The sequence below is a fragment of the Haliotis rufescens genome, unplaced genomic scaffold, assembly GCF_023055435.1.
Source record: "Haliotis rufescens isolate VD_foot unplaced genomic scaffold, xgHalRufe1.0.p SCAF_1, whole genome shotgun sequence".
Lineage (NCBI taxonomy): Eukaryota > Metazoa > Mollusca > Gastropoda > Lepetellida > Haliotidae > Haliotis > Haliotis rufescens.
Window position 1 is genome coordinate 8162239 of NW_025963779.1, and position 27474 is coordinate 8189712.

The 27474-nt window shown below is 39.5% G+C and overlaps 1 protein-coding gene across 1 annotated transcript in view; it reads left to right on the plus strand.

The window, feature by feature from the left end:
- The first annotated feature begins 8963 nt into the window (after nucleotides 1–8963).
- LOC124136674 (zwei Ig domain protein zig-8-like) overlaps nucleotides 8964–27474 on the plus strand; it is a 429679-nt gene continuing 411168 nt past the window's right edge. Inside the window, exon 1 of the mRNA XM_046502651.2 lies at nucleotides 8964–9315. The gene's annotated coding sequence lies outside the window, so the exon portion shown is untranslated. The remainder of the gene's footprint in view (nucleotides 9316–27474) is intronic.

The following is a 27474-nucleotide window of genomic DNA, read 5'->3' on the forward strand; positions in this document are numbered from 1 at the left end:
CTTAGTGAGTGAGCATTACAGATCACGATACGAGGGCTGGTCAAAAAGTTCTAAGCCTGACTAACTTTCAATTGTCGGCCATCACAAATTGAACTAGTCAATGTAGAACATTGTTTCAGTAGTTCATTGCAAGTGTATTTGGTATGTTAAGGTCGTTAGTATATTAGTTACAGGCGGCGGAACGTGATAGTGAGTACCGAGCAGTCATCAAGTTTTTGACTTTAGAGAATAGTACTCCCTAAGAAATTCATGACCGCACGTCACAAGTGTATGGGTATAAGTGCCGTAGCTATACCACTGTTAAATGTTGTTAAGCTATGTTTAAGGGTTGTAGAACAAGCCTTGATGATGACCCTAGGTCTGGACGTCCATCAACTTCCATCAAAGAAGATTCAATCAAGGAGATAGAAAAAAACATACACGTCAGATAGACGTATTACCATTGCTGCCTTCGAGGAAGACACAGGTCTAAGCCATGGATCCATTGAAACTATTCATGAACATTAACAGATGAATAACATATCTGCTCGTTGGGTGCCAAAGTTTCTAAATTCTGACCTAAAGGAAAAAAGAACTGACACTGCTAGAGACAATTTAGAGCTAATTGAGGAAGATTTCGTCAAATTCAAAAAGAGATTAGTAACGGGTGTTGAAACATGGCTCTACCACTATGACCCCGAGTCAAACCGTCAATCCATGGAATGGCAGAAATTCCACTTCTCCGGGACCAAAGAAATTCAAGTCTTCAAGATCAGTGAAGAAAGTTAAGGCCACTGTATACTGGGATGCAAAGAGTGTGATCCTCGTTGATTACTTAGAAAGTCAAAAGACAATTACCGGTTCCCACTATGCTGACTTGCTTCATCGAGATTCATTCAAAGAAAAGCGGCTATGAATCCTGACTGCTGGGGTTCTACTATTTCATGACAATGCCTCTTCTCACATCTCTCGATTTGCAAAGGCTGCTGTGCAACAATGTGGGTTCGAACAGCTTCCACGCCCCCTATACTTGCCAGACCTGGCATCATGTGTTTTCCAGCTGTTTCCTAAACTGAAAGAACACTTCGTGGAAAGGGCTATGACGACAACGATGACCTTAAAGCTGCCGTGAATGGTGGCTTCAGAAAACTTCTGGAATTGAAAAACTTCACCATCGATATGTGTATTGAAAAGCAGGAGATTATATTGAAAAATGAAATTATAAAAATATCACAGTTGTTGGTTTTGTTTGTTAGGCTTAGAATTGTTTGACCAGCATTCGTAAGACTATCTATCGATACGATACCTATACTTTGTTCACGATACGATAAATATCGCGATACTTATTTCGCGGCAATTTTGATTTTTTTATATATTTCATAGAGTATTAACAGTATTATAAAAGCTTCAATATTTCCTAAAGATTTGGTCTTATATAAATAAAAAAGTCTCTTTTCAATCAATACTTAAACACATTAAACTGAAGGGAACACTATTTTCTGTTATCAAATAAAATAGCAAATTCCCTGTTCGCGAGTGTCCTGAGATGTGCATCCGAAATTACATAAATTGAATATGAATGAATGGGCCCATGTGTCAAACGTTACGGGATTAAACTATGAATCGATTCAGGTAAGTTTTCATTTGGAAATAGTATCGATGGATCGGAGTATTGTTGAATCGTGACATACCTTGTGAGCATCTTTGGTTTAATGCAGCTTAAACATATTTGATCATTGAATTCATAGACTATTTGAACACAATTGCATTATTTAAAACATTCAAGAATTAGTATAAGTTACACATATACCTTCTATGTGTATGTTGTCAAGCAAACCCCCACTGAAGGTAAAATTTCAAAATGTGCTTGTCGTTAGAAGCAGCTGACCATGCTCGATGACTTGGTTGACTGCGAAACACCGAAAGCCTGGGGCCAGACTTGATTATTTACAGCCCGCCATGGTAGAGATGGACCATTGCTGACAGCAACGTTTAACAACAAACCTGATCATTCCACACTCGCCTATTAGTTGGGCCTGATTGACCATACAGTACGAAAGCACCCGTTGACTGTAATAATGTACTCGTTTTTTTATCCAGAAACCAGTTTAAATCTGAAACATGGCTGTCAGGTTTAAAAGAGATTCCGTTCGAAACTAATCTATCAACGCGAACAACTGGTAGAATCTCTCAAATGTTTTATGAATACAAATTATTAACACAAATGTGTCAACATGTATACACGCTTTCCTCCACAGAAAAGTGTAATGTAGTGTTTTGTACCTATGCACAGGGACCTATAACTCACGACAAACGCTTCGTTGATGAAGCAGTCGTCTGCTCGGCCAGGTTTACTGTTAACCACAATGTCAATGCTAACATGTTTCACAATACCTGGAAATATCTACTTTAGCAACCAAACCATCCCCTAAAAGCCCAACCAACAACTATTAGGGTTTCCCATTGATGCAGCGCTTACATCTTGTTTCCACAAACGCCTCTTCTGTATGCGTATATTAGTTAGACTTAGGATGTTTGCGGTTGTCGCCAAATGGGAATGAAATCGTGCAGAAAGGGAACACCACTAATACGTTGTCAATGTGGCCATTTGTGGTTTTACGTCACAAACATGCTAATTCCATTGAATGGGAAATACTCGCGTTTGAAATATTAGCACTTTGATTGGATGATGATATCACAACAGACTTATTCTGAATCCAAAATGGGAAAACATGATAGATTATATCTCGGAAAGGCTAACGCGTGTTCGGAATTACCACTCTCGCGTGTCTTCAACAAAGCCGTGTTTGAAATTCAGGCATCTGTGATAATCTGCAAATTGAGATCACCAAGACTTTAATGTCCAGACAAATCTGATGAGGATTAGCTTAATGGAGGATTTATCTGCACGTCCCTGGAGTCCTGGTAACGTGAACAGGTGATGCGATAGAAAACAACCGCTACCACTCCGACGCCACCTTTGTTAATTGTGGCTTGTCCCAAAGGAACACACGTGTATCATCAGAGTCAGTTGATAGTGGTCGGTACGAACATAGGTCAGAGTGGGAGCGTCTGTGCAAGAGGGTAGCTGGCTACGTTCACGTTTAATTTGGATCTAATTAACCCGACTGATAACAGTACAGGGGCTTTAAAATGCTTCTTTAGAATCTAGAGAGGTTCTAAATTCCCATTTGCATTCCCGTCTGCGCGTTAGCAATCTATCTCTGTGAGGGGGTCGAAATTAAGAGACGCGTCTAATTACTTTATTATTTGTTTAAAACATTAAGTGTGAAAACAGACGAGAGATGAAGCCCGGATAGTCTAGCGGCCAATTTGTTAGGCCGGTGAACTCCGAACACTTACTGTGCTCGTCTACACGTTGTAACTGAGTAACTATCAACAGACACCACGTATCACTATTCACGTGTACATGGTGCAGCGTTGTGTGTGAGAGCCCGATATGAGTTGGGCTTTCAGAGTTTCAGATTCAATTATCACCTGTTTGTATGACGATGCACTGTAGTATCTAGGGAAGGAGGGGGGGGGGGGGGGGGAGAGAGAGAGAGAGCATGGGGTGCCCCCCACCCTTTTTTTCTCAGACACCTTACATGATGTTATTAGACCCGTGAAGAATCCGGGGTAGAATGCTTGCCGTAAAAGGCGACTATGCTTGTCGTTAAAGGCGACTAACGGGATCGGTGGTCAGGCTCGCTGACTTGGTTGATGTATGTCATCGATCCCAATTGCGTGGCTCGATGCTCATGATATTAATCACTGGATTGTCTGGTCCAGACTCGATTATTTACAGACCGCCGTCATATAGCTGGAATATTGCTGAGTGCGGCGTTAAACAACAAACCAACCAACATGTTATTAACTGTACATGATGTAACCGCGCCCTCGGCCAAGTCAGCTTGTGACTTGGGTATTATGTGCCCCCCCTTTTTTTTTCTCAGACACCTTACATTCTTACATGTTAACTGTACAAGTGTACATGATGTAACCGCGCCCTCGGCCAAGTCAGCTTGTGACTTGGGTATTATGTGCTCACCACATTATCAATCACTGAATTATCGGGACCAGACTCGATTATTTACAGACCGTCGTCATGTAGCTGGAACATTGCCGAGTGCGGCAGTAAACTACAAACAAATCAAAATCCTCGACCCGCCTCTGGCCCCATGTAGGACATTCGCATGTTTGTGTTAATTTGGTTAATGTCAATATTGTAGTTAGCTAACACATCCAGCCAAACGCGGTCCAGCTACGTTTATCCCTCTCTTAAGGGTTGGCTAGTCCATGAAGGAAACAAACGATATAGGCCAACTTATATGACCAACCCTTGTATTGTTCAAGACTAATGACTTGAAAACAGAGGAAAGACCTCCTCTACGACTGTCACGCCATGATATAACTAAAATACAAAGCGGCGTTAAACCCAACCCACTCACTCTACCAGTAACCTGTGAATATCCAGGTTAGAATTGGTCTTCAGCAAACCATGCATGTCGTAAGAAGCGACTAACGGGATCGGGTGATCAGAGTCGCTGGCTTGCTTGATGCATGTCATCGTATGCCAGTTTAGATCGATGCTCATGATATCAATCACTGGACTGTCTGGTCCAAACTCGGCACTCTACAGACCGCCGCCATAAAGCCGGAATAATTCGGAGCGAGGCGTTAAACAACAACCAAACACTCGAGCAGCTGAATATTTTGCTGAACGCGGTGTTAAAAAACAACAAAACACTCCGAGCAGTTGAGTATAGGATTCAATATCACGTGGAATGATTGTGTAGAAAGCTTGGCCTAGTTAACACTCAATCGGCCAGGGCAGAATGTGCATGTAAGCTGCATCCTATCACTGTCTTAGCCAGCCTTTGCCTTAGCGTGAACCCCTGGGAACTCTTAAGGATTCAAACTGAATCTGAACTGACCAATCAACTAAGAAGAAGAAGATTTATTGCACATAAACACCCACAGGGTCTGAGTACAAAGCATGAAATTGACTAGTTATAATGAAAAGCTATAAACATTGACATACACAATGGAATACAAATATTTTTAAGGTCTAGAGGAGAGATGCATATTTTCTTCACATGAAGATTTTGTAAATGAAATATGAGATAATTTTTGCAGAGGCGCTAGTGGATTTAGTACCATTTTGAGTGATACTGGGTGCACAGCTAAGGCGGGTGGTGATTTAAGTTCCAGTTTCACATTGTTGTAGACAGGGTATTGCAACAGAAAGTGTTCCTCGTCTTCTATTTCATTAATATTACAGAAGGTACATATTCTTTCTGCTGGAGTGTTAAAGTATCTTCCTCTCCCAATGTGAAGGTCCGGAGCACTCAGTCTTAGCCTTGTAACTGCTTAGCGGTGCTCTTATGAGGTGGTTGCTTTCAGATATGGTTTAATTTCGAATTTGTCTCCTAATTTCCCGAGGCGTCTAAACTTATGTGGTTAAGTGGATGGGACTTGGTCAGTTTCAATGAGGTATATGGACTTTTTATGCAGTCTCGTTAAATTTTCCAGAAAAGATGGTATTGTGAGCCAGATCAGGGAAAAGATTTATTGAAGAGGTCCATCAGTTCAGTTTTTATCTTTAATGAAGGCGGCAGAGAGTCATCTGTCATCCTTCACATCTATTAGCCGAAGGTAATGGTTGTACATTGATATGAGTTGAACTCTTCGTGAAAACAGTCGGGGCGAATCAAACCGACACCCAAAACATCCAGTAACAGATAGCTACCGTTACATTGTGATCAAAATGTCCATTCGCTATAAGACCGCCTCCACGGTCCAGTCCGCCCGGAGAGTGGAAGGTCAGTGGTTCGAAAAGACGTTAAAAGATGGTACTTGTTGTTACCCTGCCTGGCGCTCGGCATTAAGGGGCTAAAACAAGGACTGGTCGGCTCGGAGTCCATACACTGTGTCTTAGAGGGATATTCATGTTTAACTGCGACATAGTATATCCTCGGGCTAGCACTATAAATCGGCATCAGTCCGGACTAGTACAAAACACACACACACACACACACACACACACACACACACACAAACACACACACACACAAACACAAACACACACGTCGTGATATAAGTGCAATAATCTTGGACGCTACGTTAAACACCATTTCACCTCACCTCACCATTTGCTGTGGTTAAATACGTGTTCAGTAATACAGGCACCAGCAGATAGAACAATTTACGTCTCGGCTCTCAAAATGTCACGTTGCCATGGTAACACAGGTGCCAAAACCATATTTCAAGAACCACATTTGATCGATTTCACGGAGTACCATCCCGGTAAAAGTTCGATATTTAGTCCCTGGCCGAAGACTTCATATTGACTTTCGTATGTCACTTCGGTAATCTTAAACAGACTTGCTCGAGACAAGTAGAGATCCAAGTATCGATAACATGTCCTAGTCTAATTAACATTTTACGCTGAAAAGAATTTTCAAAAGCCTCCCTTACATGCTTTCATTGCAAGGCGATGTTGACACGCAAAGTAAAGAGTGTCTTGCTGATTCTCTATATCCATGATCTTATATTACCGTGCAAAGTCTATAATCATTCTGTCATTTTTTTTAAAGTTACGGCTGTAAAACTCGCACGGCGTCATAGTTGGACATGTCGCCCACGTTGGGATTTCTTGCGTCGTGGACAACGACGATGCGTCTTGTTGTAAAAGACTAGCTATCAACGGTTGGTCTTGTGACCGGATACCCAAAACGGTATGTTGTATAAGAAGGACTGGCGCAGTTGATCAGTAATGAGAAACTGGTGCTTTTTTACGCAGTTGTGACAGAATTAACGTGTATGGCACAGATGTAGGTATACACCTCACGTACCTCAATTCAATTTGGTTGCCGTGGTCATTGTGACACACACGAGTGAGTGAGTGAGTGAGTTGGGTTTTACGTCGAATTTACTTATATTGCGGCATTTCAGATTAATGTGGGAGGTAAGATGGAAGTGAAGCATGTCTTAGTAGTCTATTGTGTCCCATTGGTGAGAGCAGCTATGGGGTTGACGAAGCTAGAACCATTAACAGGGCGTATCTGAGATTCGAACCAAGACTCATAATTCTGGCACATCTAAGGGCCGCAACTCTGCACAGAGTATTACGATACCTGACCAGTGAAGATCCGGGGTAGAATAGGTCTTCAGCAACCCATGCTTGTAAAGGCGACTATGCTTGTTGTAAGAGGCGGGCGAGTACAGGGGTCGGGTGGTCAGGCTCGCTGCATGTCATCGAATCCCAATTGCGAAGATCGATGCTCATGATGTCAATCACTTGATTGTCTGGTCTCGATTATTTACAGACCGCCGTCATCTAGCTGGAATATTGCTGAGTCCGGCGATAAACAACAGACAAACAAACAAACAAATTACGACACCTTAGACTTCTGCTGATGTGAAATGGGGTTTTCATATCGCGTCCAAGATTATTGGAAGCATATAGCGACGTGCATGCACGTGTGTGTGTGTGTGTGTGTGTGTGTGTGTGTATGTGTGCTTGTACTAGTCCGGACTGATGCCGATTTTACACTGCTGGCCTACTGGGATATCATGCAGCAGTTTAACATGAATGCCCCACTCAGACACAGTAAACTGGCTCCGATCCGAACAGTCCCTGTTTTAGCCCCTTAATCCCTTGCGCCAGGCAGAGAAACGACAAGTATAATCTTTTAACGTCTTTTAGAATGACGCGGCCGGGGATCGAACCCCGGACCTTTCGCTCTCCGGGCGGACGCTCTACCACTAGACCACGGAGGCGCTCCTTAGACTTCTAGGCTGCCCGTGTCACATCATATATATCGGTTGAATTCGATTCCCCACATTCACTCTGAAATGAGAAGAACCTTCAGTGATGCATCGAACGCATTAAAAAACACAGGATATGTCAATGTTTTGTCATTTGAACCGTTGTGGTATTTTCTTTCCCAATTAAATATTTATTCAGATTCCGTTTTGGGCATAAATCACCGGTCGACAGTTTTTTGTATCGTAAATGTTGAAAATAACTTATGTAGAAAGGGATAAAGTGTCGGCATCAACATCATCACATTATTTTCCCTTGGGCATACCTGCATAATTATTTTTGGTGTTTATGTAATTGTATCGTCTCTTAAAAATACGAGGCGAGGTGAAATGGGGTTTAACGTCGCGTTCAAAATTATTGCACATATTTTGCGACGTGTGTGTTTGTATGTGTGTGTGTGTGTGTGTGTGTGTGTGTGTGTGTTGTCGTTTGTGTGCGATCTTGTACTAATACCGGACCAGTGCCAGTGTTATTAAATTGTCTCCGAGCGACACAATCCTTGTCTCATCACCTAATACCGAGCGCCAGGCACGGTAACAACAAAGATAATCTTTTAACGTATTTTGGTATGACGTACCCGACCGGCGATCGAACATCCGACCTTCCACTCTCTAGGCAGACGCTCCATCCACTTGACCCCTTAGAAATGTAATCTATCCATTATCAATTGTTCATAAATTCAAATATGAATAGTTTTTTTGCACAATGACGCATAGCAAGCAGGATGCAAACATTAGTGTTTAACTGTACGAGAAACGACACAGCTCAGCTGAAATTGTCCTAGGCTTCCTGGGCATATACATGTTTTAATGAACACAGCAATCAGGGGCAAGCAACCAGCGACTCAACCGTTAAATACAAATATAACAGCTGTTTGAAATTTATCCCGCGATAGAGAGGCAGAAACGTACAACAAAGTCTCGAATTATTTTAAAACACGTTATCGTTCATCAATAACGTTCAGTTATCGTTCAGTTGTCTATTTCCGAGAAGGCATTGACTAACGTAACCTTCAGCGAACCTCACAGGCCAATTCCTCCAAGAACTCGTCTGTGTCATGCGAAATTGAAACGAAAGTGGGTTAGATTTTTGAAAACCTAACATTTTAACTTTAAAATCAATTGTGCGGAGAAAGGTTACGCCAGTAGCTGACCATCTAACCACAAGAACCTGGGAGAGCTATTAGGTCTCGCTGCTTCTCGAAATTGCCTCTGATAGATTTGTGATCGGTCTAGCACGAGTTAAACGAACTATCAAAGAGTTAACTAAACCGTTGGGCAAGCACCGCCATGCCAAGCAGGCATTCTGTTTTCTTCGTGGCTCGGTGATACTCTATTAACACGTGGTTCCACTAAAAGCTCGGAAACAACGTGTAGACATATTTGTAAGTGCCGTTGTCTCATGCACGCTGTGTTTTCACAAGTCACAGCGCCCACGGTAATCATGCGAGTGTTCGTTGAGTGAAAAGACCAGTTTTTGGATTACGACAACGTTGACAAGCGCTGGTAAGTGTTTTGGGAATTTGTGACAGTTGAGATCAATCAATATACAGTATTGTCGTTTCTGATTCTCTCCGACGTTGCTTATGTAGTGTCAGAGAGAGACACCCAAATCATAACATGTGAACGATGGCGAGTCGACATCAAGCTCCATGGTGACTTTATGATTTAATGACCCATGGTATACATTACAAGAGATGATTACATTGACATAATTTATTAACTGGCTGTTGTGTCTGAAAAGTTTGAAAGTTGTTGTTGCATTGGCGGGCAACACCACAACTCAACACGCATTTTACATGCTCATATTTCTGTTGACGACCGTCTCGCCTTGATTGGTGACAAGGATTATTTCTGTACTGTTTCAGCGTCTCCACAATAGCCCAAGTGTGTTCCACCCCAGACAAACTGATATCCTAGCATAAAAATATTGACGGGTTCATTTGTGTAGACAAGCGATTGTCAGCATGGAGGACCGAAATGATTTTCATCTTTCTCAGCTGACAATCTTTCTACAGCACTTAACGGTATAATCCTGGTGAGAAAGGAATAAAAGCCAACAGGAAATTGAAGGCTGTGAATATGGTGCGATATATGTAATGTCAGGTGACGCTTCTTCATAAAACCTTTTATGCAGCAATCATTTCCTACTTTAAATCCATTTGTAGGACCTCAGAACAAGCAATGCTACAACAGTTTGGTGTAGTTTACTCTGAATACTGTGGGGTTGAAAACAACTGCTTTAACAGTGAATATGTTTTGAGCTTGATTTGTGGATGTATTGATTTGCCATGATTATTTATATGTATGACAATAAATATCTACTCAGATTGTTTTGACATCAGTCATTTTATTGACTCAAATTTTTCAGTGGATATCCTTTTCAAATGATTTATTTCCAATTCAAAGTTTACAAACAATTAGGAACTACCATCTAATTGTGGCAGTTTAAAAATTGGGGTTTACAAAAGTTTCTGGTATTTTAGCATTTTTTTATGAGGAGTCCTAATCAGTGATCAATACATATTTGCATTTAACATATTAATGTTGACTAGAAGCAACTGAAGGAATGTGTTGCATGTGTGATGAGCCCTAGTGACAAACGTTATGTGGCACAGATGTCTATTTTAGAGATATAGTAGTCACATGTATCATTGTTCAGACACATTCCTTCATTGTGAGAGTTAGAAGTTGGACAGCACTATGTGTTTCTTGTGTATACTCAAGGGGTTTGGCACTTTGCCCTTTGATACCTTTGTCTTATTCAAATGCAGACAGATTTATCAGAATTAGCATCCAGTGCCATCCTGGTATGTCTGACTTGACACCCACAAGTTAATTAAGATTTCAAAACGTGATCCACCCTGCTATCCCCCATAGGCCTAACAATAATACCATCGTGTAATGGATGTATGCAATATGGTGATTCTGAAGTTGTTACCATCATTAACTGTTATGATGTTGTAATTATGTAAATGGGCTACAAGATGGTTATTATATTGTTTAACCAACACATGCCCTACTCAGTCTGAAACTGCTAACATTTACTGTTAGACCAAGCCCAGAGTTTGATAAGCAAGGGTTTGCATGTATGTACAGTTGATTTCCATAAACACTGACACTACAGACAGATTTAGGTCTGTCGCTATCACTGGAAGATTGGTGATTTGTTTCTCATCCATCAACATTTAAAGCTGCTTTGTCTAGCTTTGAATGTGACTGGCACTTGCTACTGATGTGTGATTGGTTAGGGAGTTGTGTCAATCAGAGCTGGTGATTTAAACGTAGCATATTATGTTGCAGCCACAACCTCTAACAAATGCCCCATCCCCATCCCCAAGTACCTGTTTTTTCCTGTTACCACAAACAATCCATCATTCCACTTGTGACCAGAAGTATTTTTATATATGTACCTATTTGCCATGATTAATACTGAAAAAAAGAAATCCTAACCTCCAGATCCATGTCTGTTAGAGGAATATAATATTGCCGTCTGTAAAGTGCCCCCCCCCCCCCCCCCCATGTATAAGGTGACCCCTCCTGTACAGGACTTTAAAATCGACGTTAATTTATACACCCCGTCCATAAAGCAAATAGAAATGAAGCCAGCACATACACAACCCCTACATTTGCAATAAAAATAATTCTGCAGAAAAAAAGTACATTGCTATAGAAGTGCAATAATCTTGGAGGTGACGTTAAACCTCATTTCACCTGACCTTTGGCAAAACGATAACTTTATATATAGGTTATTACATGGCCCTATTCCTGAAAACACTCAGGTAGATGGTTGGACCAGCTGTATAATGTTGTGTCATTCCATTCTATGATAACAGGTCTGAATTACAGATTCACCCTTATTGTGATCTTAAATCTGTCGGAGGTGGGGTAATGTAGAGGTTATAGTGTTCACCTGACATGCCAAAGGCGTGGGTTTGATTCCCCACATGGATGCCATGTGTGAAGCCTGTTCCTGGTGTCCTCTGCCGCAAACTGTACTCCCTCACTTTATTTAACCTGGAGGCACCATATGGTTAAAAAATGCAGACAAATTATTAAGCCATCCTTGCATGACTGTTGTTTTCACTTTTCAATTAGTCTCTCTAGGTTTCCATCAAAACGCTATATGATAAGGCGCACATCCAAAGGTAGGTCCAGGATAATATGTATGAGAAGACTAATAAACTTCCTTTGTGGGGGGGTTTGGGGGGGGGGGAGGTTGTGGGGCAGGGGATCCAGATCCACCATCCCCTCTTTTGAAAACCAAATGTAAAATTATCTGTGAGATGAAAACTTTATTATTTTGGACCCCTCCCTTTTAAATATGCTGGATCTGCCCTTGATTCCAATGCAATGTCTGCAGTACCTGGAGGGGGCGGTCAGGTAGCCTAGTGGTTAAAGTGTTTGCTTGTCATGCCAAAGACGCAGGTTCGATTCACGACATGGGTACAATGACATTGTGTGAAGCCCATTTCTGGTGTCCCCCTCCGTGATATTGCTGGAATATTGTTAAAAGCATCGTAAAACCAAACTCATTCACTCACTCCAGTACCTGAATGTCTGGGTACTAAATGGAGATTTAATGACCACCAAAGTCTACTGAGGATTTTCATACATTATTTGAAATCTCAGATGAAATCAAAGGGCTTAGAGTGATTATGATGAAAAAAATGGTAGGTCTTTAGATTAATCTTCTATGACCAGAATCCCCCATGACCCAAGGACCCACATGCTTCAAACACTTTCCATTTTCCAATGGGTATTTGGGTTGGAATAGGTCCCTTGCATCTTATGCAGGTCATAATAGGCGACTGGATGAAGTCATCAGGTTGGGTAAGTTCTTTGAATACAGGTGATTGTACCTTGATGACATAGATCATTAGCCACAATATCAGTCATTGCCTTGTCTGGTCCAGACTCGGTTATTCACACCATGACTCATATAGCTGGAATAATGCTGAGTGTGGCGTTAAACAACATACGCTTTATATATTGTCTGGGTTAATCATCATGAAGGATGGGCAACCCTTGACTGTCCTGTCACGCAGTATGATTGTGATTGCAGATGTGATTCTTTTGCAGACAGTGTACTTTTGCCTGAACACTACAGACAAGTATCTAAAACAGCATCCAAATACTCAGATTCGTGGAAGAGAAATTAGCAATGGAATGTGTCAGAATTCTCCAACAAGTATTGGAATGTACATGTTTCATAATGCCTCGGTGCTCCTTGTTTGCTTGATAAGTGATTTATATGGGAATTGGGTGTTTTTTAGAGATGAGATGGGATGGTGATTGGATTTGTGATCACCCAAGAAGAACACTCAGTTTGACGACTTTATGATGTCTTTATAACACGCGTGTTGACTGGGTCTCTACACACTGAAGGCTCATGTCATACATGGTACATATGGTTGGAAAGTTAAGTCTATCAAAGCACTAAGATTGGTTCCATGAAGTCATGTAAATACTTCAAGTCTACATTAAGCATTTAGTATTAAAGTTCAAGCTATCAAAGCACTAAGATTGGTCCATGAAGTGATGTAAATACTTCAAGTCTACATCAAGCATTTAGTGTTAAAGTTGAGTCTATCAAAGCACTGGGATGGGTCCATGAATTGATGTAAATACTTCAAGTCTACATCAAGCATTTAGTGTTAAAGTTAAGTCTATCAAAGCACTAAGATTGGTCCATGAAGTGATGTAAATACTTCAAGTCTACATCAAGCATTTAGTGTTAAAGTTGAGTCTATCAAAGCACTGGGATGGGTCCATGAATTGATGTAAATACTTCAAGTCTACATCAAGCATTTAGTGTTAAAGTTAAGTCTATCAAAGCACTAAGATGGGTCCATGAATTGATGTAAATACTTCAAGTCTACATCAAGCATTTAATGTTAAAGTGAAGGCTATCAAAGCACTAAGATTGGTCCATGAAGTGATGAATGTACTGCAAGTCTAAATCTGCTCTTTCACTTTCACAGAAGAACAGGCCATGTCAAAATTGCAATCGTGAAACAATACCTAGGACATTATTCGATGAAGCGATGTTAGGGCTGCAGGTGTACAACTTGCTTATAATGAAAGCCAGCACTTAAGACGTTTGGACAGGAATCCAAATACAGCACTGTACAGAAGCCATCTAGGATTCATGGATCTTCAACTAATCTGAAGAAGGATTCACTATGCTCGGCTGGAGAAAGTGGTTTTAGCCCTATATTATTGCAACCTACCCTCTGTTAGTCTTAATGCTAAGTCTAATTTCATAAATTTTATTACTATCTTGTATCAGACATTCCCTAAGCACCAAATTATAGATTTGCTGAGGGTTGAAAAATGCACAGACAGCAACAATGAATTGAAGAAGTGAATCAGTGCCCCTTGTCCCATGTGATGCGACTACTATATAGTAAGGAGAATGTAATTATGTTTGCTGTAGATATGAGTTCAGTTTAAAGAGATTGGCTTTGTTTTGTCTGAGTATCAAGCAGAGTCTCTGGTGTAAGCGCCTAGGGACCCATCATTGTCCTCAATACCATGATGGTAAGTACTGATGGAACTCACGGCATTTTACATTAGGTCTCCAGATGCTCATTGTGGTGCCAATCTCACTTCCACATTTTGATAACAATGGTATTTCTACCAGATACTACTTGTCAGAAGAATAAATGATAAGTATGATGTTAAAGGATTTGATTTCATGGGATAAAGGTACTTTTATACTTTGATGAAGTATTTATTGATTTGGTTGCAGGGTTCCCCCATTGGTGCGATTTAATTGAAATATGTCCATTGTATAGAATTTATTCTGTTTTCTTGGTGACTTTCAATCACAAATTTAATTCATGAATTAAATAAATTATTTTCTCATTTTGAAACTTTAATAAGATGTTTAGGCAATCATTAGTGCATTAACCTTGTGGAGACTTGGTTAATTGTGTATCCAATTGATACGGATTGTTGGTGATCATTGGATTGTCTGGTCCAGGTTGAATTATGTACAGCCTGCTATATATATATATATATATATATATATATATATATATATATATATATATATATATATAGCTGAAAATATAGCTGAATTGAGTGTTAAACAACAAACCAATCAAACTTTAGTTGATAAGAGATTCTTTAACAAATAGTCGAATGAACAGTGTATAACATACCGGTAATATTAATTATAATCTAATTCAATAATACTCATTCTGTAGCCATTATACTGGGGCCCTGATTAACAGAAATGACCCTTGAACACTTAGCCTATTTTCTATTCTGATTTGCAGTAGAACTGATCACAAATACAGATACAGTCAGTTTAGTCTCTATAAATAGAAATTTTTTACTGTCATCCTGTGCAGATAAACTTGACCGCCAAAGCATCCACATGACTGTTGGCTGTCATTAATAGCTCTTATTACTATGACAAATGTGTGATTCAGATTAAATGCAGGGACATTCATACTGGAGTTATGATAATGAGAAATTTAAACATAGATAATTGGTTAATGGTATTATATGTTTTGGTTAAAGGGAAGTGACAATATGATGTGATATATATATATGCTTTGATATGAATTCTACATAAGCTGCATTTTGAACTGTTTCACTGATTGTAATTAATTTTTGATTTGAACAAATATTTTGAACATTTGTGCAACATTATTTCATATAAAAATAAACAATTTCCATTATTGTTTCCTGGACCCAAAAATATGACAATTAATTGATTTAATAAAAATGAAATACTCTATGTCAATTACTATCTTCTATTTACAATGATTACTGACAATAAAATAAGACACAATCCCTCGAGGAAATGAATACTTCATCATTGCAGAGTATTGACTTTTGTCTGCATGGGTTGTGGTATATCACATTTTCAATAATCTGTGGACATGTTGGAGAACCACCTTCAAGAATGACTTCACAAAGTATGTTCATTTTCTGGTTGTCTATATTACCAATCTAAAACCCTTTTAAGGTCTTTATCTGTAGAAGGAATATATTGGTATTTTTCAAAAGTCAAAACATACTTTCAGACATATTAAAAAGATGAAACTTGGCAAAACTGATTATCATGGTTGAAATTAAAGTGTCAAATGTTCTTAAAGGGAAACACAACACTTGTCTCTGAGAAAATGGCATCACAAGTCAGTATCTTGTGTGTCCGCCATGTGCATTGATGACAGCCGTGCAACATCGATACATGGAATGGATGAGGTGGTTGATGAAGGACTATAGGCACTTGACCGCCCACACTCTGAGGGATGCCTGACGCAGTTCAGCTGCAGTTGTCGCCCTTGGTCAGACGTCATTCATCCGTTTTTGAATCTCGTCTCACAGGTGCTCAATGGGATTTAAATCGGGCCTGAGGGCAGGCGACTGCATGGTTCTGATGCCATTCTGTTGGAGGAAGTCTCTCGTTGCTCTCGCAGTGTGGGCAGGGGCGTTATCATGCTGAACCTCATGGTTGCGGCGACGTGCCAAATGAGGTATGGCGTGTGGTCTCAAGACTTGATCAATGTACTGCTGTGACACCATTGCCTCGCCCTGGACCAATGTTCTGGAAGACCACAGGGCCGACCCTCTGTGCAAGACCAATTCCACCCCACACCATGATGCTCAGACCACCCCATGAGTCTCTCTCAACAACACAAGCATCCGAATAATGTTCCCCATGGCGTTGCCAGACTCTCTCTCTGCCATCTGCTGTTGAGATACAGTAACGGCTCTCGTCTGAGAAGAGGACTCTTCTCCACTGCTGGTGGCGCCAATGTTGGTGCTGTGTTGCCCACTGAAGATGGTCCCGGCGATGAAGTGATGTCAGAATGGGTCCTTGGTGTGGCCTGTGAGAATGGAGGTGTCTGCTCGTCAATTGTTGATGCACAGTGTCCGCACTAATGTGTTGCTGGTGTGTCCCCATGGCCTGTCGAGAAAGTTTCCGAAGCAGTAACAAAGCGAAGATGCTGTCGCACAGTCTGACGATCCTGATGTCGGGTGGTGACCCTTGTTCTCCCACTACGTGGTTGGTCATTGGTAGTGTTGGTGGTCTGGTACCGTTGCTGGAGCCTATAAATGGTCCTTACTTGGACTTGAAATGCATTGGCTACTTGCAGGTCGGTTTGTCCAGCTTGCAATTGTCCAAGGGCTTGGTGTCGCTGATTTCTTGTCAATCTTGGCATGTGGAAGCAATTCAATAACAAATGAAAGTTATAGGGCAAAAAATGGGGCAACACATGTGCATTTCATTTTGCACGGAACTCCTGTGCATCAGGTTGCCGTGATGCGTTTGGGCAATTGGTTTTATTGTCATCTGCTTTGGTTTATCATCAAATTTCATTTTTCCGGACAAGGTAATGTTACATTTTAGATACTTTGCCAAAAATTACCCAGATATTTAAATGACAACTTTTCATGCAATGTTACTTGGGGTGACTTTTCTTTTGCGGTTCAGTATATATTAGATTAAATATTAAGTTAAATATATAGAAACGTATCAATTTATTTTAGTCCTGTAACAGATTTGTATCCTTGTTTGTATATCTCTAGACTTGCTATCTATTACCATACAATAAGCACAATGACATCTTTTTCCTTCAGTACAGCCTTGGATCAAGGCTATGACTGATGTCCAAGTTGTATGTATTACTAATATTCAGAATCTAACTTACTTAAGGAATGCCTGTTGAACCAACAGTAGTATTCCACTTAGAGATAGATGTATGTTCTATATCAAGTGACCCGTGAAGGTCCGGGATAGAATAGGTCTTCAGAAACCCATGCTTGCCGTAAAAGGCGACTTGGTGTAAGAGTCGAGTAACAGGATTGCGTGGTCAGGCTCGCTGACTTGGTTGATGCATGTCATTGTATCCCAATTGCGTGGATCGATGCTCATGATGTCAATCTCTTGATTGTCTGGTCCAGACTCGATTATTTACAAACCGCTGTCATACAGCTGGAATATTGCTGAGTGCAGCTTTAAACAAGAAACAAACAAATCTATATCAAGTGGAGGGGTCAGGTAGTTCAGTGCTCAATGGCATTGCAATTCTCTTTGCAGCATTGTCTCCCTTAGCCATGCCAGGATGCGTTGCTTGGGTTCATTTCCCAGATTCTTGATACTTGATTTGTTTCCATGTTACCTGTACTTATCAGTTTCACCAAAGTTGTAAATGTCTGACCTGTGTCACTTTGAATTTTCCTTTTACATGGTGTGACGGTTGCACCCTGATCATGCTGATGTACGGATTCCCTGATCTCGCAGTCCGATTCATTCAAACTCTTACTTTATTTAACACAACATTGATCGACATGTGTCGCACTGGATTGTCAAATTCCCGGTTGTTTTCAATTCAATATAGTCCTGAGAAATAAGTTAAAACTGATAGGTCAAACTACCATAAATTACTTTGAGAAACACAACTGTGCACATTTTAGAATTTAAGTTAAGTTTTATACCCTAAACATGTGATGCCATTGCTTTCTGTTCTCCGATGGCGAGGCCTGATGGTATATTAAAGGCTGAGTTGAATGTGTCGAGCCCAGATTAACTGAACTATTTCTGTAGTGCTTAGGAGTTCGAGACAACAGGATCGGACTCTATTTGATTCTGTGAGAATTGTTTTAATCAATGCATATGATCTCATTTGTTTCCAAGTTAATCTATCCAGGGTCATGCATGGTCTGTCAAAGAAAGAAATACTGAAATTTTACAGCAGTACTGCATGTTCTGGTGAAACAGTCAACACTTACCTGCTTTCATCAAGTTTTACAATGACGGATGGAAGACAAGTTCGTTTATTTTTCTTAATTAACAAACGGATCATGTGAAAAACATTAGCACCTCAGATGCCAGCAATAGTACAATAAATCCATGGTACAGACATTCACCAAATCTTTGCTCTTTGAACAATAACCGTAAGATACATGCTGGGTCCCTGTCTGTCTTCCTATAGTGCCTTCATGTTATAGCGAGCTAGCCTGTAGGGACTTGAGATTAGTTTTGAAGACATTCAGATCAAGTTATCATCTTCCCTTAACTTTTTATCATTTTAAATACTTGCCATATTTGCTGTTCTAAAATCATCTTGTCAAAAAACCACAAGGCAAATACATCTTAATGAGCTGACTAGCCCCCAATTCATACGGCGGCAGGACACTATCTACATGGGCTTCCCGATCTTACACCAGGAACCGTCCATAGGGATGTCCGGGTCCACGACCCCAGGGCAACTAATCCCACCATTAGGTCCTCTCCGTCCTAACCACGGGTCCACGACCTACAGGTTACTTCCCTTTGCCTTCTAACCGCGGGTCCACGACCTACAGGTTATCCTTCACCTCTAACATACCCAGGGTTGGCGACCCTCCGGCAACCGAAGTAGCCCCCTCAATTGTCCAAAGATGTTGTAAATAAACATATTTTTACCTACATCATGTTTTGTTGTTTCTGCACAAACCGTAAGATACATGCTGGGTCCCTGTCTGTCTTCCTATAGTGCCTTCATGTTATAGCGAGCTAGCCTGTAGGGACTTGAGATTAGTTTTGAAGACATTCAGATCAAGTTATCATCTTCCCTGAACTTTTTATCATTTTAAATACTTGCCATATTTGCTGTTCTAAAATCATCTTGTCAAAAAACCACAAGGCAAATACATCTTAAAATATATAGCTTAGGTAGTTCACACACATGAATATTCATGGCATTTTGATTGGAAAACAATTTAGGCCACTGGAGCCATTCTTGGCCATTATATAATTTCCATACACAAATAAACTGCCTAGGGTGTGTATATAAGCATCCATTGTCTATTTGGCATTGTCCTCTGAGGAAATTTCAGTATCACTGATATGAAGAATGGCTTGGATAAAATGAATATAAGAGATTAATGATTTGACGCTATGTCTGTAATCTGGTAGGTCCTAGCTTGTGTCTGAGGAACAGGAAGCACCCTGACTGTGATGCACGCCTGTACGACACCAGCTGTGGAGGGAAGGGTGGAGTTAGAAAAATACTATCAACTTCACTTTCACATGGAAAACAACAGTGAAAAATAAGGGAAAATAAAGAAACTAGTTGATTCAGTAATCCTATGATTCTTCACATGGCATGAGGGGCGGTCTGGTAGCCTAGTGGTTAAAGCGTTCGCTCGTCACACCGAAGACCCGGGTTTGATTCCCGACATGGGTACAATTTGTGAAGCCCATTTCTGGTGTTCCCCGCCGTGATATTGCTGGAATATTGCTAAAATCGGCGTAAAACCATATTCACTCACTCACTCACATGGCATGACAAACAAACTTACCACATGCTCTATATGGTGCAATATTGAAACCATAGGAGTTAAGGTAGTTTAGTTTCAAAGCCATCTAGATAAGGACTTGATGGAGATTCAGATGGTCCTCGAGAACCTCATGATAGTTTGTAGACATACTGGACTGCATGAATCATTGTTCATCAACCACTGGTGGCTGGATGCAGACTCTGTTGAAACCAAACCCCCATTTTATGGTTGGAAAGTTGTTGACTAAAGAGTTCAACAACATTTCTGTATCTGTATGAGGCAAAAACATTTTGTTTCCAGTATTCACCTGTGACATTTATCCAATGGTGCATTAGTCTTTTTTTATCCCATGTTTTCAGAATATGCCAACTGCAGTACATTAATTACGTGTAACTACTACAGTGACATCAATGTTTTTACTCTGTGGACCATACTTAAGGAAAAAGGGGCAATACTTAAGGAAAAAGAAAAAGGTTGCCACATCACTATGTATAAATTTTGTTGAAACAAGAGACATTTTGATGACATTGATTTTTCGAATTCAAACTCCTGAAACATGATCATGGTTTATATAAGGTTAGGCCAGGTTAAAAGAAATTATTCTTGTTTTGCCATTATGTTTTAGCTCACCTGACTGAAAATCATGTGAGCTTATGTCATGACCTGCCTGTCTGGCGTCTGTCGACACCTGGACCAATAAAGCTGAAAGTTCACATGCTTGTCCCCACCAATGATGAAACCTGAATTTGCTCCAAAGTTTCGAATCATATTTTGAATATGACCGCCATGGCAGCCATATTGAAAGAAGTAGTTATGGCCATTACCAAATCATATTTAGCTCACCTGACTGAAAGACAAGTGAGTTTGTTGTGGCCTGTTTGTCTGGTGTGCGCCATCCATTGTAAACATTTCCTCAGAAACAACTGGACTAATGAAATGAACCTTCAAATATTTAATCACACCAATGATGACACAATAACTTGTTCAAGAGATCAGTCAGATTTTGAAGATTTGTGAAGGCAGTTATAGTTGAAAACCTGTTGATGATCACTTCTAATGAAAAAAAGTGCTTAATGCTGAAAATGTAATGTCATGCTCAAAAATTCTGTCAAAATGGATTTTTGTGTTTTTTTCCCTGATATGCTTAACTTTGCCATGTATGAGTCTCCTCATGATGACATCATATTTTGCACAGAATCATTAGGATTTTAGTGTGTTTTAGTGAAACAATTGGAAAACTTGTATGACTAAAAAACAGATTCTCCTTATAAGGTACATAAGTCTCAGAATCAAAACTTAGTGTAAAGTAAACTTAACTGCTGGACATCTTTGTGCAATTGTACTTTGCAACAATTGTATCAAAAAGTTCATTATTCTTGCAGATTTGGGTTCATTGTGGGACTTTAGTTACTCATTCTTATTTATTTATACTTTTGTCTGCATTATTTATGCAGAAAATATTTGAATAGCAATGCTGACAGTAACTTTTAATAAGATGCGATTTTGGTTGACATTTTAACTATTCACTACATATCCGGGTGAGCTACAGTGTAATTAATGAAATTTGGTATTTGTTTAGTTAGCTGCATGATTCAACACATTATATATTCTATATTCAATTTTATAACCTTGTTTTGACTTTGCTCTTAAATTCTCCCAAAAGACATATTTGGCTCTAAAAACTTCTCTCCAGAACATGTTTAAAAAGCCAGGTTAACTGAGCTGAACTTTGGCAAGTTTATTTTTTCTTATGATGGCATATTTTATTCAAAGCATTAGATTTTAGTTTTTTGAGCCTTCAATATTTATGCAGAAAATATTTACATATTAAGTAGCTGTTTTTCTTGACATTTCAATCTGTTGACTACATATCCAGGTGAGCTACAGTGCCATGGCACTAATTTTAGTTCTTGAGCCTTCAATATTTATGCAGAAAATATTTACATATCAAGTAGCTGTTTTTCTTGACATTTCAATCTGTTGACTACATATCCAGGTGAGCTACAGTGCTATGGCACTATATTCTCAAAGCCATCATGAGTAGGGGAGTAAGATATATTTTTGTATTTTATTTCTTTGAAGATTCCAAATCCTTAAAAATACACAACTGGATTCTAATGCTCTGCATGTGACCATTGTTTTGGCCATTATCAGGCACCAACAGCTGGGTTGTAGTATGAGGTGACAGCACCGCACCCATGGGCACAATACCTGGGTTCCCCTTCGGGTAGCCTAGTGGTTAAAGCGTTCACTCCTCGCGCCGAAGACCCGGGTTCGATTCCCGACATGGGTACAATGTGTGAAGCCCATTTCTGGTATCCCCCGCCGTGATATTGCTGGAATATTGCTAAAAGCGGCGTAAAACCATACTCACTCACTCACTCACTCACTCTGATACACTATGAATGAATGTTATGTCATGAACAAAATTAAAATTGAGTTGACAAATGTTTCATCTCTGATTTTCAGTGATCAATTCATATAATTATCACCTCGATTTTCCTTCTAAGCCAAATGGAATCAGTTTTGATGGATAATCAAACCTGGTTATTTCCTGTCTGCTGTTGATGTTTTATTTTAAGAAATTCTTATAAGTAAATAACCCTTGGGGACAGGGTCAATTTTATGGCCATGAGAAACAAGAAATTAATTTATAAAGACTAACGTGGTGTAGATGGAAAGAATATGGCAAAATTGACAGTGTCAAACATACTGAAAGCATATATATTTAATTGTATGGGGCAGGAAAAGTCTTAAAAAAGACAACCCGTGAAGATCTGTGTAGAGAATAGGTCTTTAGCAAACCCATGCTTGCTGTAAGAGATAACTATGCTTGTTGAAAGAGGCGACTAATGGGATCGGGTGGTTAGGCTCATTGACTTGGTTTGATGCATGTCATTGTATCCTAATCGATGCTCATGATGCCAATCACTGGATTGTCTGGACCTGACTTGATTATTTACAGACCGCCATCACATAGCAGGAATATTGCTGACAAAACTTAAAGGTATAGACTATGGTTTATTTTCAGTGTCTAAACATGGTAAAATAGTCAATTACATATGTCAAACTGAGAAATAACCATTAACTAGTACATCATACAATTAGAATATGCAGATAAATTAAGTGGGCTTTGAATGATTTAAGAAAGCTTCCAGGACCATCAATTAGCCCAAGCATTGTTCCCTTTGTAGAATGACAATGCTCGACAATCTGTTGTCCATTTCCTGTCTGTAGATCTAGACATTGTAATTACTGTTCCTTGTGAAAGTGAAACATCGACTGTGTGTAACGAGGATGTCATTAACTGCTTGATTGATGTACATAGAGAAATTAGTCAGCAGACATTCAAAGCAGGGTTTAAATGACTTAAAACAAACTTGCTGGCCCTGACAAGCGACCCATACCTTCTCTTTAAGTGAAGACAAAATTTGGATATCTTCGTATATTTCTTAAAAAGGATTCTGAATAAGCTATTTTATCAAGAATTTGGTGATAAGGCAATGCCATTACTCTGTATTATCGTGTGTGTTATTGATTATAATAGGCAGTAAAAAAGTGTTATCGGTACATCATAGGCCTATATTTAGACAGATACAAAATTCATCATTTTGGAAAACAGATTATTGAACTATATATTTTTGAAATAAATGCAAAAAGGAGGTATAGGCTTTAGGTTTCATTCTTTATCAATAGATTTATTTGAGAGAATTATTGATTTCTGTGGAATCCTGTAAATGAGATATATGTGATAACATCTGATTCAACTGCTTTTCCTTTTATCCTCATATCCTATGTAAATGGGAAATCTTTTGACATATCGTATGAGATATCAAAGATGAAAAATATTTGCTATTCCAGACAGATTCTCACAGCCATTCACAAGGAACTTTTAATCTAGTTTGCTAAGTAGAAAAGTCATGTCGGGATCTTGAATGTCCTACCAATTGGAACTATGAACAGAGACTTGATCAATCACATTTTCTTTTTTTATGGCAATACGTTCCACAGAAAAAATGTAAAATAATCTATTAAGACGTTGACAAAAAATGTCTCAAGTAGTCATTTCTACTTTTTGTTGTACATTTCACCAAAATTGGTAGATTAGATTTCAGCAAAGATCAAAACAATAGCATAAAAAATGTAACTATTTTGAACAAAGGTTAAAAAAAGTACTTTGGGCTGATTGATCAGAATTTGCACATCTCCTCAAGAACCAGAAGCTGAAATGTTATCATTAGACAAAAAGGGAATCTGGGGTCAACAATTCCGATAAAAGACAAGATAAGAGCAGTTGTGTTAGCGGAAACCATGTTTTTATTGTTCCGCTAGGGCAAAAAGACGTCTCTATTGTTTGAGGGTTTATAGCACAGACTGGCTAGTGAGATAAGAGCAGTATTCTGGGCAGAGGGGTCTATCGTAAGATCATAGCTGAATATATTTGATGTGTTAAAGTCAGCGATGACAGCTTCCATCAACGCAGGCATGTTGGGGAATTTTGAGAGTGCAGAGTTCATGTTTGATGGGTAACAAAGCAGAAACAGAGATAATTCTGGTTATGTCATTATCTTGTTTTTTGGAAACCCTGCCTGTGGTAAAGTTGAAGAAAAACGAAATTTTATGGATGGTTGTTATTTTAACCAGTTGAGTAATTACAGATTGTTTGTACAGCTTATAGTTTGAGTAGGGGAATTATGCTATTATCCTGAGTTATATTATCTTTGACATGTTTTATGTTTAAGTAGCATACTTGAGACTGAATGAGATATTTTTGCTTATAATTTGGAAAAACATAAAGGGCTCTAATTAATAACACATGTTTTGTAAAATTTTAATTGGATTTGTTTTTGCATGAATTCATCATATTACAAGATATGAAATGTCAACGCCAGAGAGTAACCAGTCTTGATTATCAACTGAAGCAGATTCCATTAGGCATCAAAGGCACAATTAAAGTGAAAATTATATGAATTGATCACTGAAAATCAGTGATGACACCAGGTGTTCGCAAAAAGGGGTAACCACTATGGGTGGTGCCTGGCTCACACAGAAATTATATGCAGATACAGTCTGTTCCACCATTCCAGGGGTGTAGAATAATTTCAAATCAATTTTCAAACCTGTAGGGTTGTTTTATGTTGAACAGATCTTGAACTGGCATGACACAACTTTATACTACAAAGTGCTTAATGAAGAAGCCTCGATGTTTGTTTATTGGCAGAATTATAGATATTATTATTACAATATACTTCAATGTTTGTGTGTAGATATAGTATGTATACTGGTCCACCAGGCCACTGACTAAATCTTATAGCAGGCCCTCTGCCATTTCTGCAGGACATGGGCCAAAGGTCCAGCAGTGAAGTTGGCACCTGTAGTTCTTAAACCTGCAGATTGACAGTACCAACACTATATGCAACAGGGAGCTGGGTCAATGATTGATGCTCAGATTTATCTCTTGTAGGACATGTTGCAAAGAGCAATGTGGTAGCCTAGTGGGTTGATCACGTCAATGTCCGGGTTTGATTCCCTTATGGTAATTCCACATGCGTAATATGGATACAATGATAAGCATCCACCAAGTCAGCAAACCTGACCACCAGATCCCGTTAGTTGCATCTTGTGACATATCACTTCCATGGAGAATTCAGGATGGTATAGCACCCCTGTAAGGACCGGCTACAATGTGGATCAGATGGTCAAAATGGTCTGATGTATCATCATACTTGTCACCATTGATCATTCCTCCGACATTTGTCAACGATGATGAGTTCCTCTTGGAATTCGTTCTATCCGGAACAAATATTGTGAGTTTAACTGTATCATGGAAAGATTTTCCAAGTAAAAAACTGTTCCATGGGAATAATTCCCCTAGAAAAAACTGTACAACAGAACAATCTCCCTACAGGAACAGATATTCTGTGACACCGTCTGGCCCAGATTTGACAGCATCATAACAAAACCAAATTCCCCCCTTCATCCCTGTGTCAAGTCATGTATATTGTCCAAGAGTTATTGTCAAGAACTAATTAGTACATCAGCAGGTGTTCTCATTTTTCTATGTCGTCTTCCTCTTCTCAACAGGTGCACCGAACACTGCCTGTCATAAAAATACTCACTGAGTGCAAAGCTATTGTGTATGTCAGGGAAGGTCCTTGTCTTGACAGTCAATGGAGAGAACAATGTTTATGACACCTGTAGATCAATAAAGTCTTTCTTTGAAGACATCTGGTTTATGTAACTGTTGTTTATGAATCACAAAATTCTGTCACCGTTGGTAAATTATTTTTAAGGTTGTGGTTGAGGTTAAAAGTAAGGTTGAACTACGAGTGAGTTGTTATCTTGCATGGGAACATTTGATGGAGAGTGTTAAGTTATCATTATGAGAACAAACCAAGAGTTTTGTTACTTCACCCATGCCTTTGAAATACATCCCCATACGGATGCAGGGTCAAAATGGCCTTCAAGTACCAAATACTTGGTGTTGAACCAATGAAACTGAGGACTGGATAATTAATGTGGGATCTTGCTGAGGTGTTTCATCATATCCTGATGGCTTCCAGTGTTGCTTATGCAATCTACTACTGCTTTAGCAGGTTACAGAGTTTATCATGCATGCTATGCTGTAGTTCAAATATTAAAGGTGGTCATATACTGATATGTGGTCTCTGATACTGTTACTATGGTGTAAAACAACATTCATTCATAACCAACATCACATATGTCAATTTTACTTACAAGCTGATAGAAGAGGTCGGTTCATCCTATTGCATGATTTTCTTCAACATCTTGCAACTATGTAATTCCATAGTTCAGTGTCTTATACCAACCCCAACCTCAACGACAAACCTAACCCAAACCCTTACCCAAACCCAAACCCAAACCTCCAAACCCAACACCAAAACCCAAACCCAAACCTCATCGACAAACTCAACCCAATCCCCCAAACCCCCAAACACAACCCACAATTCCCAACTAGCATCCCAACTCCAACCTGCCACCCAAACCCCAACTCAACCCCACCAAACATAACCTCTTTTTCACATTCTATGCTGAAGCCTCATCCTTTGGTCTCACACTTCCGTCACAGTCCCATCTGCCCTCACTGCCTCTCCATGCATCACAACAAAGTGTCAGTATGCTCTAGTACACATGTAAAACAAACAAATTGAGACCTTAGGAGAAAAACATTGCCCACGTTTTGATTACCTTCACAGTTTTTGCATGTTATTACAGTTCTTCATATAATCTTTGAATATTTCTTTGCCTTTTTGTCCTCCTAATCCAGTCACAGGTAATTGTATGACATTGATTTTATTACACACTTGCTGAAACGAATTCCCATATGTCCATAATTCCCACACCTTCAAGCAGTAT